The sequence below is a fragment of the Nipponia nippon genome, unplaced genomic scaffold, assembly GCF_047370975.1.
Source record: "Nipponia nippon isolate SJK-2023a ecotype South Korea unplaced genomic scaffold, ASM4737097v1 scaffold_10, whole genome shotgun sequence".
NCBI classification, from domain to species: domain Eukaryota; kingdom Metazoa; phylum Chordata; class Aves; order Pelecaniformes; family Threskiornithidae; genus Nipponia; species Nipponia nippon.
Genome location: NW_028262291.1, coordinates 20,628,934 through 20,645,846, shown reverse-complemented (window position 1 = coordinate 20,645,846; position 16,913 = coordinate 20,628,934). Strand labels below are relative to the sequence as shown.

The 16,913-nt window shown below is 50.9% G+C and overlaps 1 protein-coding gene across 1 annotated transcript in view; it reads left to right on the top strand.

Annotated features, from left to right (window-relative positions):
• Positions 1-1,490: 1,490 nt before the first annotated feature.
• Positions 1,491-16,913, top strand: part of RASSF7 (Ras association domain family member 7) — a 35,842-nt gene continuing 20,419 nt past the window's right edge. Inside the window, exon 1 of the mRNA XM_087745872.1 lies at positions 1,491-2,047. The gene's annotated coding sequence lies outside the window, so the exon portion shown is untranslated. The remainder of the gene's footprint in view (positions 2,048-16,913) is intronic.

Genomic DNA, 16,913 nt, shown 5'->3' with positions numbered 1-16,913 from the left:
TGTGCTGTGTGAGCCCGTGGGGCTGCAGCCCTGCCTGACAGCTGCCACCCTCCCCAAGCTTTGTAATTGGGATGATGGAGCTAATGAGTGGGTGAAATCCATCCCATTGCTTTCTGTGATTGTTGTTCCCCTTTGCCTTCTACGTTTAGCCAATGGAGAAATCTGGTATCTGAGCCAAACGAGGGATGTCTGTAACCATGGTCCTACCAGCACTGCTGGAGGCTGATGCCAAGGATGAACAGAGCAACCTCAGAGCCACACAGACACCTCCTTGTGCATTTGTCTACTCCATAAAGTCACCACAAATTAACTGCAGGTATGTCCTGAAGAGGAATGAGTTGAAGTCCTTTACAGCCTCACATGGGCCATCTTCTGCAGAAACAGTGTCCTTAATTCAATCGTACCTCTTTCACGAGGTGCTATGTTGAGCCTGAAGGCGAGGAAGGCAGTCTGGGTGCCTGGTACTGTACAGGCAACACGTGGGTCCACTGGGAAAAGGCTGCTGCAGCTCATCCGCATCCGCCTGCGGAGCGGGCTGAGGAGCCAGTCTGGATTTGTTAATTGTTGCCGGCACCAGGTGGCAAGCAAACCGGCCTGAGTGCCGGCCACGGGAGTGGATTGTGCCTTGGCGGCATAGCTAATTAATGGAGTGAAATGAGGGTTTGGGAGGTGGTATAATGGAGAGGTGAGTCAGGCACAGGACCACACGTAGCTGATCCTATGGTTCCTCCCTCCAGCGTGCTCAGACCACGCTTCAGGTCTTCTGCTCTTGGGAGCTGGCAAAACCTCAGTTGTCTTCTGCTGGGGAGAATAAATAACAGGCAGCAGGGTTAGCAGAAACCTGGTATGCTTATCCCAGAGGCTTAGCATCTGCTCTGGGCATGGAGGATGTTATCCTGTGATTTCATCCCATGCGCAGGAAGGAGACCCACATAGACACCTGGGTGGGAGGGTCTAAGGGGCTCAAGGGGAGCAGCTCTGCCAGGACACCTGGGTCCCTGTTGTCATCCCTGTTGTCCATCCCTCTACCACCACCAAGGTGATGTGGAGGTCTCTCTTCAGTATCTACCCAGGCACCTGGACCTACCCCACCTTGGGAAGGAGCCTGATGAGTCTAACCCTCCCCAGCTGCGGGCAATCAAAATGCACCGGTGCCCACCGCTGGCACTGAAGAAGCAGAGACAGTGGCTGCTTCTTTTGCTCAGGTGTGCACCTTGGTAGCAGCTGCGCATGTTTGAGCAGGGAAGTGCGCACCAAGGATGGTCTGTCTGCATTGTGCACCCGAGTCCTCTGTGCTCACGAGGGGCTTAGGGCTCCAGTTCTGGGCTCTGTAGAAAACGTGTTGCAGGGCCTGGCTGGGAGAAAAAAATCCGCTTGTGACTGCCTCGGAGTCAGAAAGCATCCCTGAAGCTGCGAGTCTGCGGCCACGCTGCGCGGCCCGGGGCAGAGCCAGGCAGGTGGAAGCGGCCGCAGCGGCGGCATGAGGAGCACCCTGCCAGTGCGGGGGAAGCTCCATGCCCCCAGCAGAGGTGGCCCAGGTGCTGGCTCTCCCCGGTGAGGTGACCGCCGGGGTCTGGGCCGGAGCTGGGAGGTGGAGAGAGAGAGGACACGCAGAAGAGCCCGGACTTTCGAACTCGGTTTTGGCGGTCGGAGGGACCAGCTCTTCTCCCTGCCCTTCTCCGCGGCTCTTTTGTTTCCCGCGGCCCGACAGAAGAGGCTCCGGCCAGCGGCAGGGCGGGGGCAGAGCCGGCCCGCACCGAGGCAGCTCCCGCGGGCTGTGTGACCGCTCTCACGCTTTTTCGCTCCGATGGACGCCGGCGGCGGGTGACGCGGGGCCGGAGCTCCCCAGCCCCGGGCTGATTGGTCCCAGCCCGGGTTTGAACGCCGAGGTGCCCTGGCAACGGGAAGCGGAGGAGCCGGGCCCTGCCCTCCCCGCTCCGGCAGCGCGGCGGGCGCTGGGGAAAGGCCGGCGCTGCGCAGCGAGGAGCGGCGCTCGGGGCCACCGGCCGCCGGCCCCCTCCTCCTCCTCCTCCTCCTCCGCCTCCAGGTACCCCCTGCGCGGTCCCGGCCGTCGCCCAGCCCCGGCTCCGGCGCGGGGATGAGTTCCGCCCGTTTCGCCCGGGCGTCAGGCGGCCGCCGCCGGCGCTGACCTGGCGGTGGCTCAGCCGGCACCTGCGGCCCGCACGGAGACGGCAGCGGAGGAGCCGCTTGAAGCGGGGGGAGGGGGGGGGAATAACTGGGTTTTGGGGGTCTTGAAAGTGGCCGTGCAGTGGGGCTTGCGGGAGGGATGCTCGGGGAGAAGCTGTGCGGGGAGAGGGGGAGCCGAGGGGCCTTCAGACGGCCGCGTGGTCAGCTCTCTTGCCCCAAGAGGATGGAGCGGGTGATTTTGGGTAGGTTTGGGTTCCCCTGATTAATCAAACTCACGAAAGCCCTGCGGGGCACCCAGGGCTAGGAGCTGTGCTAGAAGAAGGTGGCTTTAAATTAAAATGAAAGAGCTTTTCCTGCTGATAGAGAGCTGCTCTGCTTTCGCCCCAGCGCGACCCGCCTGCATGCCCGACCCCTGGAGCAGGGGGCGAGGTGGGAAGGGCCCCCAGGGCTCAGCCGTGTGCAAGGCATCGAGGGGCATTTGGGGGAGTGTGCTGTAAAGAAAGGGCTTTTTCCTCCACTTGGGAGATGGGAGCAGAGATGCAAAGAGCTGGCAGAGGGAGGACGCTTGCCTGCATGGGGAGGCAGCGCTCAGCACAGCGCATTTTGCACCCATCAAAACTGGCAGAGCACATGTGTGAAACCACACGCCAGCCGTGGGTGACAGGGCAGGTCCGAGCCGTCCAAGATGAGAAACCCCCTCCACGGGGTAACATCCATCCCGGAGGAGCCTCCTGCCTCAGTAGCAGGTTTGCTGAAGGGTTGGCGTCCTGCACGGGTTCAGCAGCACATGTTGAAAAGCCTTGGTGCCACAAGTGGGGGACGGAGCAGGCTCGCAATGCCAAGACCTTTTGGCTCACAGCTTGTGTTATTTATTAGGGCACAGCGCTGAGGGCTGCCTGAACAAGCCTTTCCCATGGACCCAAAGGCATGAGGAGACTTGGAGATCCCTCCTAGCCTCATGCTTGTAGCAGAAGAGCAGTTCCTTGGCATCCTGGTGGCAGGCAAAGGCAGAGGGACATCACAAAATGAGCAGAGAGGGTTTTGCTGACTGTGTGTCAAGCAAAGCTGGAACAGGAGGGGGAGGTCCTCGGGCTGAGGGGGCATATTTGATTTGCCCTATTCCTGAAACAGCATTTGGAGGCTTTGTCCAGAGATCCCTTGGGAGCACACCTGACACAGGACACGTGCTTTGGCAAAGTGACTGCAGCCATCCAGCTATTTCCCTCCATGCCCCCCAGCCAGATCACAGCTGGATCTGTCCCGGGAGTGGGGTGATGAAGCATAGGAACCATCCCAGAGCATTTTCCGTACCGAGGCATGAGGACTTCGGGAGCAGGACGTGGCAAGGGCTCCTCTGCCAAAGGAGTCCCCAAACCAATGGTGCAATAACCAAGTAGCCTCGTGATGGGAAGCAAGCTGCTGGTTATTGCTGACCTGGATTTGCAGTGATGACCTGGAGGTGTAAGATTAGCACAGCCAGCCCGTCCCAGGGCTGGAGGGGGCAATTAAAGAGAAAGAAAGGGTCATGCCTGTTACACAGATCATTTTTCACTGTTTAAATGGGAATATGTAGCACAAGTTGTCAGTTTAAAAAAAAAATAAATCCTGCATCATGCAGTGTTGCCAAAGTTCATAATTTTAGGAGGAGCCTTACAGCAGTGTAGGCTTTGCCTAGAAGACCCATTTACTGGATCTGTGAGAACCAATTATGCTTTTTGTATCTAAATAAAAGTCAAGGAAAAACATCTGTCCCGTGTGGTTAGGGGAGGTTTGACCTAGATGAACTTGGAAATTCAGAATCTTAAAGGTGAATGAAATGAATTGGGTATTTTAATTATTTTTTTTCAACAATCATGTTTTTAGAGCCAATTTTTAAAGTTCAGCAGCTTGGGACTGGGTGATGCTGCTCCTACTTGGACCAACAGCTCTCCCTGCTCCAGTTGGTTCAAATGAGCCTTGTTTCTCTGAAGGGTTAAGCCAAGTACATTCTTCAGGCTTTATTAAACTCATGAACGGTAATGTCAGTCAGAAACCCAAGAGAGAGGAAAACATACCCACACCATGCAGGCCATAAACAGGAATGAATTCGGGTCTCCCGAACAGTTCTGTTGAAGCAGTTTATGAACTGGGAGCGCGCGCCCCAGCGAAGCAGGACTTTCCCAGATAGTCATTAAATAACTTGTCTTTCCTGGTGTTTTATGGAATAAACACTGCCTGTTGCTCGCTAATAGCATCTGCTTTTATTTGAGTGGGATCATATTTTATAACAATCCTTCTGCTCAGTTTGCATGTTTGCAATGACCCCAGCAAGTAATCTCTCTGTGGCTGGTAGTAAATTCACTCCCAGATGTTTAATGATGGTATTTACTGTTGAGAGTAGGAGCTACCAGTTTTAGGGCTGTAGTGATGATGTAGTGATTAGGGTGGGTTGATGGGACACAAGGCAGTTGGGTAATTGCTAGCGATGAGCTAGTGAACTCCCAGGTAATTGCACAGAGGTGTGTTGTCATGAGCGGTGTTTTAAAGGCAAAGCTGTGAGGTGTATAAAGGACAGTCATTGACTGCATATGACATTACTAAATCATGACCTGGAAATTATCCCTTCTCCTTACCAAGAAAAATAACACTTGGGCTGTTTTCTCTCCTCTTGCTTTCTTAAAGAGACACTCATGGCAAGACTTGTGCGCCTGTCAGTCTCTGCCACTTCCTTCTCTTCATACCCTTTAAACACTTTTGAGAAGTCGAGATGCTCTGCTTTGGAACACCTACAAGGGTCCCGAAAATGGGTCTTGAGGGGAGGAAAGAGAAAGACAGACTCATTCACTGCGCCTATGAAGGACTGGCATAGACCCAACCTCGGGTAGACACCAGGGAGTCCTTGTAGCAGAGGGACCCTGGCAAAGCTCACTCACCAGAAGGCTTCAGCATAAGCTCAGATCTTGTCCATAGACATGAGCCCCAAGCAATCCTGGTTCCTAGGAGAGAAGACATCATTACTGAGGTTATTAAAGGGAGATGTTAATTTTACCTTTAATGAATGTGGGATCTGCAGGAGCTCGCGCGGTCACCCTGTTGGCCCTTGGGCAAGATTTCCCAAGTCCTGGCCATCTCTGCACGCTTTGGGCTCCTCAGGATATTACTCAGCCTCAGCGCCCACGTAGCTGGTAGTCCTTGCCTAGCCCTCGCATCTGGGGCTGTCTCCAGCTCTGCATCACCCCAGCACCTGCGGTCTCCAGCCTTGGCGCTTTGTGTTTGTTCGCCCTGCATAGCCGTCAGTGGAGAAGCCAAAATTGCCTTGCCCTCCCTGCTCATGGAGGAAAGTCCTGTAATTGCCACCCTCTCCTACCCCGGAAAGGAGTAATCCCCAAAGCAATAGTGACACTAGAGTCCTCTAATGCTTCTGGAGTCTTCATCAGCAGGTCCTGGAGGGCTGTGGGAAAGATGCCGCATGCATTATGTCTATTTTACAGCTGGGAGGGTGGAAGCAAAGTGAGGGGCAGAGCCTTGACACACACTGCTGGGAGGAGAGCAAATGGCAAGTGTAGGTAGGGGCTCTCCCAGCAGAGCCAAGGGGCTGATAGTGTTGCTCTCACCTCACCCAAGGGAGCAGCTCATCAGGTGGGTCTGGTACTGGGAACACTCTGACTGAGTGCATTATCTGCTAGAGCCTTTACATTTTGCCTTGCGATTAAGAGACAAAGATGGGGAGTGTGTCTCTTCTCTCTGTTTTAATGAGCTTTCCTCTCCCTGTGGAGTAAGAGAGAAAAATTGCAGCAAAACCAGCAGAACGATCTTCAGTACAAGATTGTTCCAGCAATGGGGAGAAAATAAGTATTTTGTGGACCCAGGACCACCCAGGAGAGGGGCTGCTCTTGGCCCAACAATGATTTAAGGGGTTTAACAAGTCAGGAGTGCTGACAGTAAAGCTGTGGCAGAGTTATCAATATATTAGGAATTTTGGGCAACTGGACCAGATATTACCAGGTACAGGCTGATACAAATGACAGTGCTGGTCCAGGTTGCTGTAGCTCCATTAACATGCAATGGGAAAAGTGGTCTAAGCTGTTCTCATCCCCCAGCCTGATCCAAGCACTTGGATCCACCTTCTCCTTTGTTGGCATGAGCGTTTCTCTGACTACCTGATGCAGAGACACTGGTCTGGCAGGAAACAATAACCATTTTCTCCCCTGGGGTTTTTCTACAGCTGGACCAGTCCTTGATCCTGTTCTCTGCACCAAGAGTAGTGCCGGTGTGATGGAGGGGGCAGCACAGCCTGCCAGGCCACCACTGCCTGCTTTAACCAGTCCAAAATATCAGCTGGGATGAGAGGTCATGGATGGATCCTTTCCCTTCTCTTTCCTGTGGTGCTGTTAAGGGAAACGGGCTGATCACGGTTTTACTAACCACTGCCAGATGTTTGAAATTATTTAGTTTAATCATTGGTCCAGTGGCTGTGACCACAGGAGTGTTGAGCTGAAGCAAGTCACTTGAGATCTGCTCTCTGGTACCAATATGAGCACCAGGCTTCGCACACCATTTTTGAACCTGAAGGTAGTGAGGTACAGGCAAAGATCAGAGCATGAGATTCAAAGGCAGGAGCTGCTGAGTGTTGATCCTGGCTCTACTGCTGACTCTTTTTGTCCCGGGGCAATTTATTTAGCTTTACTTTGCCCCACTTCCCTTCCATCCTCTTTCCAAAACCTTTGTCACATGAGGGTTAGGGAGAAGCTTGCAGAACGCCTGCTGAAGTGCTTTGAAGACAGAAAGCAGTATGCACAAATAATAAGTTGTATGGGCAATATAAACAAACCTGGCTATACATCTCCCAGGCTAAATGAGAAAGGAGGAGGGGTTAACTGGTGGGTGGCACCCACCTCCTAATTACAAGGCTTGTCTCCGGATCCCTTCAGTGCAAAGTATCCTCTTGGCTGAAAAACAGCTGAGACGGTCACACCTGAGCAGAGGTAGGGGAGGAAAAACTTGTCATACGAGTGAACCAGAGTGGCCGAAAATTTCCTTTGGGAGGAAGGGGTGAGCGGTTGGTGCCGGCAGTGGGTTGGAGATGGTCTCCTGGACCACCTCCAAAACCTGCTGGTTCTGCTGTATCTCCTCTTGCTTCTTGTCTGGTGAGTTTTTCCAAGTGATTGCTGTATGGTCTTGAGGGTCCCATAGGATCTAGGAAAGTCCTTCCCGTAGCTGCCGTTAGACTCTATTTATCTTCTCTGACACCCGATTTTGGGGAGGAACCTCTGGCATTTTAGTACTCTGTTGGTCCCACACCAGTTTGTCAACTCAAAAAGCAGCACAGCCCCAAAGTGTGAGATTGAAGAAGTAAATTGCGGGTATGCTTTGCTTTCTGAACCTTTGCAGCATTTCTGGGTCACACTTGTAACGTGTCTTCGCAACAGCGGGAGTTAAAACCTGATGATGCCTGTGTATGTGCTAAGAAAAGTGAGATATCCACGTAATCACAGGCAGATGCCGTGAGGGCTGACAGATCTTCTGAGATCAGCCCCAGCCAGGTGTCTTGGTCTTCTTCCACAATGCCTGTGGCTCTCTTTCACTGCCACTTCTTGCATTTCACACACTCTTATGACCTTGCCCTAAATCTAAGTTATTCTTGCAGGCGTAGCACCCTCTGAAGAGCACCTGGGATAGGTTTGCAGGTCTGGCCCCTTGTTTTGACCAAGTACAGTGGCAGTTTTCTACACGGGCAGGGAAGTGCAGGTTTAGCAACCCAGGACCAGGGAAAGCGGTGATGATTTGCGCCTCTGCCTCTGATGCTTTGTATCTTGGGCAAAAATCAGCCAGGACCAGTTGTGTGAACACACATAAGTACCTAAAAGTGCAGGCTGATGTCTGCGTGCTCTTTATTTTGCTTTTAAGGTGCTTCTGAGAATTTTGTTCTCTGGGAAATAGGAAGAAGTATCTTTTCTCTCTCCTTTGATTGGTTTTCTCCAGCCTGAAAGCTTCTGGGATAGGAGATGTCCCTGTATGTGTGCAAGTTCATGTTGCAGGCCCTGATCTCAGCTGGAGACTTGTACTGAATAACACAAAACCAGCTCTGGAGCTGAGCAGCCCAAGATGCTCTTTAAGCCTTGCAGAGCTGCATGTAGTGGAGGGTATTTGTTCCCCCACTGAGCGTTTGATTCCCGCAGTGCTATGGGGAGAGGGGGATATCTGTAGCACCTGGGTGTTCCTCCATTACTCGCCGCGGCCGAGCAGCACCCGTTCACAACTGGTGCTTCACCTTGGAAACCCCTGAGGAGTGCCAAATCTACCTGCTGTCTAGTTTCTCTTCTAGTCTGCATGTAACAGCCTGGGAGATTATTGCCCCCACCCATCCCACTTGCCAGACACATGTTAGAGACGGTGATGGATATATCTGCTCTTGGATTAAACAGCTGTTTAAAATGCATCCCCAGCCAGCTGCGGCTCTCTGCCCTGTTAGCTTTCAAGCGCTCTCTTGAACAAATCCTCTTTTTTTAACTCAGCCCTACCCTTTCCTACAGTCTTCTGCTGTTTTCTGCCTGGCAAAGCCTCAGCAGCAGCCCCCAAGCAACGTGGCACGTGTAGTAGAAACGACTTTGGCTGACTGGGATGCTTTTGCAGGGAGCCCAGGTGCTGTACACAGTACAGTGGGGAGGAGAAGACGCCTCCAGATGGAAGTTAGAGATCTCCTCCTCCTCCCTTTTTTCTCCTGGATACAGCAACTCAGCAGTTGTGTCAGTATAACTCGGCGGCGTGGGGATAGGGAGGAGCTGGAGCCTCTGTGAGCAAAGCCTCACTTTGCTCTCAGTTGCCTCTTGCAGGCACCTATTTTGTCTCCTGGTTGTAGAGGAGAAAAGGAGCTGCATGGGGAGGACACCATAGGACAACTCCTTCAGGGGAGGGTGGATGCTTTCTCCTCTGCATTGGGCATTTATATACCAGCTTGCCCTGCCCTGATGTCTCTGTATGGGCAAGCTCTCCATTGGCATGGATTTTCCTGCCTTTCTCCAGGGACCCTGAGAGCTAACCGTCCCTGAGCTGCCTTTCCAGGGCTTTTCATCCTGCCAGAGACTGTAACAGGCTGGGCTGTGGTGCAGGTCTCATTCCTTCCCTGGGTTTGCCCTGCAACGGCGGCAGCAAGGATGTGCTGGTCCCTGCAGTCAAACTAAAGGCTGCCCTTTTCCCTAGGTAGATTTAAAAGTCTAAGAGCAACAATGCTCAAAAAAATACCTCCTCCCTTGGTAGGAGATCTAGGTGAGAAAATCTGGCTCGGAGCTGATGTTGCGTTGGGACAGGGATGCTGGGATGGCAGCGTTAGTGGGAGATGGCTGTGCCTGCATTACTCATGGTGGTGGAGGGGAAGTCCTTAACCTGGAAAAGGAACATATAAATTATATGTGTTCAACAGATAGATAAAGCATTACTTCTACCAGCACTGTAAATTAAGCCGTTTCTCCCCACCTCCTCTCAGATTTTACCAGCCTAAACTGGAATTTTCTGTGCAATATTTTTTTTTTTCCCCTACTAAGACTTGAAGGAGCTGTATTTTCAAGCAGCCAGTGACTTCTTTTTTCTAAAAATCTCAATTCTCCCCTGAAGTGAGTTCAGAACACCTGTCTATTGGAAAACCAGGCCCCTTTAAGATGTTTCAGGCTGCTTTGAATCACTAATTGCTTCTGGATAGGCAGGCCAAATGTTTTATCACTTCAAACTCCCATAGCAATGCAAATCTATACAGCTGAGAAGCCTCTTTCCATGTATGGGGGTGATGGGTATAGATAAGGATTAAAAATGGAAACAAATTCAGCCCAGGGGGGTCCTCTTTGTTCCTTCCTGCCCTCAGTGGGGTTGCCAGGGCTACATTTATTCCCTTGCATCTTTTTTGGCTGAGATCCAGAGCCCCTTGAATGCAAAGGCAAGAGGTACAGTGGCTGGAGAGAGCTGGATGAGGTCCTAGGTACATACATATTTCATTGCCCCTGCCAAGCTCTGTATTGTCTTCTCTCTCTGGTTTCACAAAGGTGGTGTTTTCTAAAACTCCCCCTTGTTGAGGGCAATGTGCTCCAGGCTTCGTCCAGTCTAAAGTTTCTGGCTGTTCAGTTGTTTTCCACTTTCTCTGAATGCCAGCCAGGCATATTTCCCATGCCTGGTGGGAAAAGGGGGGATGCTTGGTAGGAAAAGCAGGACCTGTCAGAGAGCCATTTGGAGGTGCCAACATCTGCCGTGGCACGTCATTCTTGGGGCTGTTGCGTGTGTTTTGGGGCTATGCTGGTTCACACAAGGTGCGGGAGATGAGCAGCACTTTGCAAAGCCTCACTGGTGCTGGGTTGCCCCTGGCTTCTTTAACTAACCTGCAGCCGGAAGCCAGATCTTGACTATTAAGAGGTGGAAAATCTCGGTGAGCAAGGGCAGCCTAAATCCTCCTTTTTGCTTAGATTGCGTGTTATTAGAGCTGCCTGCCGTGTGCTGAGTATGGCTGTGCTCAAAAATTGCCAAGAGCTCAGCATTATGGAAGCGAAAGCCAATTTACTGACTTTCCAATAGAAAGGAAGATACATGCTGAATGTGCATCTGTTGGATGATATTTCTATTTCAGGCGTGCTGCTAACATACAAATGGAAGAGCAACTTTGTTTCCATGATTTATGTAGTTACTAGAAAACCTTGGGTTAAGAATGCAGCGATACTTTTGTAGGCATCGGGTAATATTTATTCTTAGCATAGTAGGTAACGAAATCTGTTTTCTCTCTGGCTTTCCAAGTGAATTCCAGTTGACTGAGATACATTACCTAACCTACTCAAGTACTCTGGACATGGAGAGCAAATAAAGTATCCTAACAAACAATATCTTCATATAAAACCAAGAGCTAATAAAAAATTAGTCCCTTGAGGATAGTAACGATTTATCTTTGAAATTAAAAGAAACTGCAAAATTTCATCGGGGGGGGGGGGGAAATCTCTGTTCTTCTTTATTCAGGCATTCTTTCTGTGTTTCAGGTGCATATAGGACCCACTTGGGACTTGAAATAACTAAGGATAACTGTTGTTATCCCGCAGGGGTTCAAGTCTTTAGTGATGGGTTCCAACCCAGGTGTAACTGTCTTGCTGAACTGCGGTCTTCATGAATAACCCTGGTCTTCCTAGCTGGAGAAAACAAAACAAAAAAAAAGATGATTTTGAGTATAAAGATAATACAGGACTTAGAAATACTTAGAAACTAGAGAACTTGCCTGTCATTTGCAGTCTTGTGTCTAGAGGTGGTCTTGGATGTCCAAGTCAGTACCCAAAGCAATTCGGGCTCAGGACGCTCCTGTTTCTGCCCGAGGTCCCCACTTGGGTCCTGCCAAGGCACAGAGCTGGTGCAGGACTGTGCTGTGCTCCAACACCTGGCACCAGCAGCTGCAGCAGAGCGAAGCCGTGGGAGAGGGCCTCTCGTTTTGGTGGTGCGAGAGGACTGTGAGGCTGGAGATGTGGGCCTGGCTGTATGTAACATGGGGGTTTCTGAGAGCACAGGCTGGCAGGTGGCTTCTGAGGCACAGTGCTGGAAAGGCAATTTGGGACCAACAGGAATGGCACCCGTAGAGAGCAGGAAAAGGTGTCCTGAAGGGTGGAAGCTGTGCTCCTCCCCAGGCTTGGGTGCCCTCCCAGTGCGAAACTGGGAGCCCAGGCAGGGAAGGAGGCGGAAAGGCTGCAGCAAGAACCGGAAAAACCTGTTCACGCCAGCCCGGAATTCACATTACTCACGCTGGTTTAAAACAGGTCACGTTTTGCTTTGCTTTCAAGGCAGAGATGGCCAGACTGCCTACAGACTGTTTTCAGCCCAGCCTAAAGCAGGTCCGAGCTCCCACTTGCCTGTTTGCTGTGTCACTGCCCCCGTGCTTTCCTAACACATCGCCGGTGCTTGCACTGGTTTTACTGAGGGTTTAAGTCTTTCTAAGGCTGGGCTAGGGGCACACGGGCATGTCCCCCAGCCCATGTGAGGGGTGGTAACCATGAGCAGTGGGATTGCATCCAGGCGCTCGCACCTCCTGACCTGCAACAGGCTTTGAAGAAGCTCACTCAGCAAGTTTGCTGGTTGAAGCTGGACAGGAGTTGGCTTCTGTGGATGCTCCCATTGCAAAGGAAGAGTCTTGTGCCAACCCCAGATGCCATCGCAGGTGAGAAGCTCATAGCAGTGGTGCAACTTGAAGCTACCCTGCTGCAGGTCTCATCTGCGCTAGCACTGGGGCTGGCTGCACCACGCTTCTCCTTCCCATCAGAAGCTGGGCCAGATGGGTCAGCCCCATATGATTTATTGGGTTATTATGGTCAACTGGGTGTGAATAGTAGGGGTGAAACCATGCTCTTGTTGGGAAGAGGAGGAAAAAAGAAGCTAACAAAGTTAGAAGTCAGATTGTCTGAGGCTAATGGCTGTATCTGCTTATTAGGCAGCAATAACAATCATTTACCTTTGAATCGCAATAATTCATCATAACGCTTTGCACCTACCTCCTGAATCCTTGCTGCTTATCTCACCCCTCTTGTTCAGGGATCTGAAAGCACTTCATAAACATTAATTAATTCTTCCTCCACGCCCCTGCAAGCAAGTGAACATTATCCCCATTTTGCAGCTAGGGAAGCTACCTCACCTAAGGAGATAATAACTGAGCAGGGGTGCAGGAGGCCAAAGAGCAGGTCTCTACCCCAGCTTCTACCACAAGCACCTTTCTGCAGGGGACTCTGCAGTGTGGGTGTTGGGGACATCATCCAGGGTAATTCAGACCCTCAGCCACGCACATTTCTGTGCTTACCACCATTTTCGGGTGGCAGGAAAGGTGTAAAAAGGGTGAGGGCTGCTCCTGCCTTGGAGATGTCTGCAACAACGGTGCTCGTCACTATCTCACCATCTTTAAGCCTCCACCACGGGGACCAGGCACCTGCCAGAGTGAAGCACCTGTCATTATTCACAGTAGGACTCTCCCTTTTTTAATGACTACATTAATGACCCTAATCTGTTGGTGTGAATGTGGTTAATCCCACAGCTCTAGGGACTGGCAGTTCAGAAACTTTTCCTCTCCTGCCTCCTCACACCTCACTTTGCATCCTAACCTACCTAACTCTGGCACTGGGATGAGCTGGTGGGACTCGTGCAAAGCAGAAGGCACCAACGCCTCTCCTGGCTTAGAAATCGGCCTGCTGTGAATAACAGGATACAATGGTAACAAATCAGGCCATCCATCTCCAACCTCTTAGCTTGGGGATGTGACACATGTAGTGCCAGCCCCTAACAAAATGCTTGAAGTTAAACGTGTGCTCGAGTGCTTTGATGGATCTTGGTCCTTGAGGAAGAGGGAGTCTGGCACCATGGATGCGCTGTGTGACAAAGATGTAAATTAAGGGGAGGATGTTCTCTGAAAATAATGAGCCTTAGCAGCAAAGGGGAGGATGAGACACGGAAGGTCTGTGCAAGGCCAGCGGTAGCCTATTGGGAGGGGGGTTATATTTTTTTTCAGAAACCAACAGTTGACTTTTGGAAGCCAAATGGATGCCAGCATCAGAGCGGGAGGAGGGTCATGTTTCATAGACAAGTCACGGTGGATTAAATGTAAATGAATCTGCAGCTTGATGGACAAATGGGATCAGTGCCGGGAGCCCCAGCTCCTGGTGGGAGATGGATTAGTAACGGGTACCGATGCATTTGCATGCAGGGAGGGAATGAATGGCAAGGCAGGGAGGTTTCCAGCATTGCCCTGCCTGTAGCATCGCAAGAAAGAGACATCTCCGGGCTCAAAGAAGAGAGGTCAAGCCTAGATAAACACCAGCTTGGTCCCCCATCAGAATCACTGAGGCATGAAGAAAAACTTCAGCAGCTGCAATGCTGCTTTTGAACCTCCTAGTAAAAGGGAGGGTCAGGAGGTCAAAACTTTCAATGCCTCTGGGAAGGAGAGGACTTTTCCTGGCAAGCCTTTGAAAAACCTGAACTAAATTAGCATGACCACACTGCTAAATGCTTGGGAAACCCGGACAGCTCGGGTCACAAGCTCCCCCAGCAGCAGAGTGGCAAAGAGCTGTTGCATTCCCATACTCAACAACCATAACTAATGGGGATATTTCCTAGGCGAAAGGCAGGTCTTGAGAATCCTATCCAGCACCTGGATGGGAAATAAAAGCTTGCAGGATGTGCCCTGGGCATCCTTTCTCCTCCCGACACTGTTACCCTTTCCCCTTTCTATTTCTCTCTTTACTTCCATCCACCGCTGTTTCGGCTGTTTCTTCCTGCCCTGTTCCCGGTGTCACACGGCTCAACTAGCTGTTGAAGTGGGGAATGGTGAGGAAGCTGTAATGACCCAGCCATACTCTCCCCTGGGGACGCTGGATGGGAACCCAGGAGCTCCAACCTAATTACATCCCTTTTTTTCTACTTTTTATTGCAAAAGGGGTAAGCAAGAGCCCTGCTCCACGTTTTGAGTTATTCTCGTCCACTTTGAAGGCAGATTTTGCTGGTTTGGACCTTTTGCAAGAACCATTCTAGCAAAGAGCAGGCAACACAGGTTTAAGGATGTAGGGACCCGAGATTTCTGTCTCTGACCCCGTCGTGGATTTTTACAATGCTGCCTTTCCACTTGGCTCCCATTCATCTGCACCGTGAGTTTCCTGGGCACCACTTCTCACGAGACCCTTTGCAGGTCATCTCCCTTCACAGCTCCCACCACCGTAGGTGTGGCAAGCAGATAGGCACACGCAGACATTGCAGCTGCTGTTAGTGGTTTCAGAAAAGTGCTGTAGGCCTAAGAGGTGCAATCCAAATACATAAGAAGACCAATGTAGCCAAAAAGTTTACTGTCTAGGACTGCAATCCTGCAGGCTTCTGTTGAGCATCCCCATTCCTATTGCAGCCACAGGAGATAAGTGCTCAGCAATTTTGCAGGCTTGCTGCAGAAGCAGAATGAATACTTCATTGAATAAAGGAGGAGGACAGGAAATATATCAAGTTTCAGAGGCCAGAAGGCCTGCCCTTGAAGGAGAACGGCTAGTCTTCCCACCAGACTGAGGTCTTCCTACCAGACCAGGGTTTCTCCTTCCTGCAAGCCCTAACCCAAGCAGGGCTGCGGGTGGGAATGGCAGGGTGCGGTCCATGGTACGCTGGGAGTCAGCTGCAGTGGCTCTGCGGTGCTGAGCCCCGATTTGGCTTTCCTGTGATGCTGCAGCATCTTTTCTTTCTCATGTCTCTTGTTGTCCTAGAAACAGAGGAAAAAATTCTTCCAGACAAGCCCTTTTGTTACACTCAAGGCAGCATCTTCTGTCTCGTAGCAAAACAGTGTATGATTGCATAATAAAACCCTTGCCAGAAAAACAATGCTGGGTTCAAAACCTTCCAAAGAAACCTGGAAAAAACTTCACACCCTCCAAACTTTTCCAAAGTCCTCAGAGTGCTGAAAGGGTCAATAGGCGCTTCCCAACCCTGCTACAAGTATATGCTGAGCAACAGGAGGCAGTACTCCTGTATATATACATAAAAAATATATTTTAATCTATATTTATATATTTGTAATTACATATATTATTTATATATTTATATACATATATATATAGGTCCTCACTTCTGGCTTTGAATTACAGCTTTTGAGGTAGGGGGGCCTGCTGGAAGAGAAAGTCCACATGCCATATGGTACTGGACGCTTTTCTCTCCCACTGCCAGAGCGCCCCTGGAAATGCTGGGATTTGGGGGGCAGTTGTCTTTATTTGAGAGGGAAGCTCATCTTCTGGGGGAAACATGCCCTTCTGTGTGCTGAGCCAGGCAAGGGATGCGCTGGGTAATTTCTCTGTGGCACATGAAATGTCGCGGCTGTGTCGAGAAAGGATGGTGCCTGACAAATTTCCTGAGGCTCGTGGGGCCTGGAGGCACATTCCCAAGGTCTCAAGGAGTCCACAGCAAGGGGAGAAGGAGAGGAAAGCACCATGGGGACCCAGGAGGAAGGGGACTGCAGCTCCTGCCTCCGGCAATGCCTGGTGGGAGATAGTGAAATAACAGATAACCTTCAGGACAGCAGGAAGGTTTGATAGCCATGATGCTGACTGCATCCAGCTCCTGTGGAGACACCACGTGGGGCACCTCTGAAAATCTGACTTCTCACTCTTTCCTTTTGGAGATGGGCCCAAAAAAGAAACTTTCCTCTACTCTCCCCTCCCAAGAACAGCTCAGAGGGTTTCAGCTTTGTGCTGAAAGCACAACAGCTCTGCAGATTCCCGTGCCCCAAATACCTGTTCCCCTCATCCCCCACGCTGACCGTGCAGCACCACCTTGTAGCATGGGCTAACACTGCTGCGTTTTAGCTGGCTTGGGTGGCCGTCTCAGTGGAGATATGCTCTGTCAAGAGAGGTTACAGCTGGTTACCAAATGATGACTTGCTGCTAGCGCGTGGTAAGTTTGTATTCATGAGGGTATTTTTGTGCAAATATATTCTGTATCTTAAGAAGCCTCAGAGCAAGGAGTCTTCTTGTTGCACTCCTGAGCACATCAGCAAGACAGCATCATCTTCTTTGGGGGAACTCAGATAGGATTACTACCTCATCTGCAATAGGAAGGCTGCTGGAGAGACCAAAAGACCTGCTTGGTTATAATTCAACTGCTCAAGATGCTGAGATAGCTCTGCTCTCCTCCCGAAAGCAGCTTGGCTGCTCAGTGTACAACGAGCATGCGACTTTTCAAAACTTTAAGACGCATCTTTAGAAATCCCATCGAGGAACCAGCGAGCACAAACCCAGAAATCAGATTGGTCACTATTCCTGGGTCAG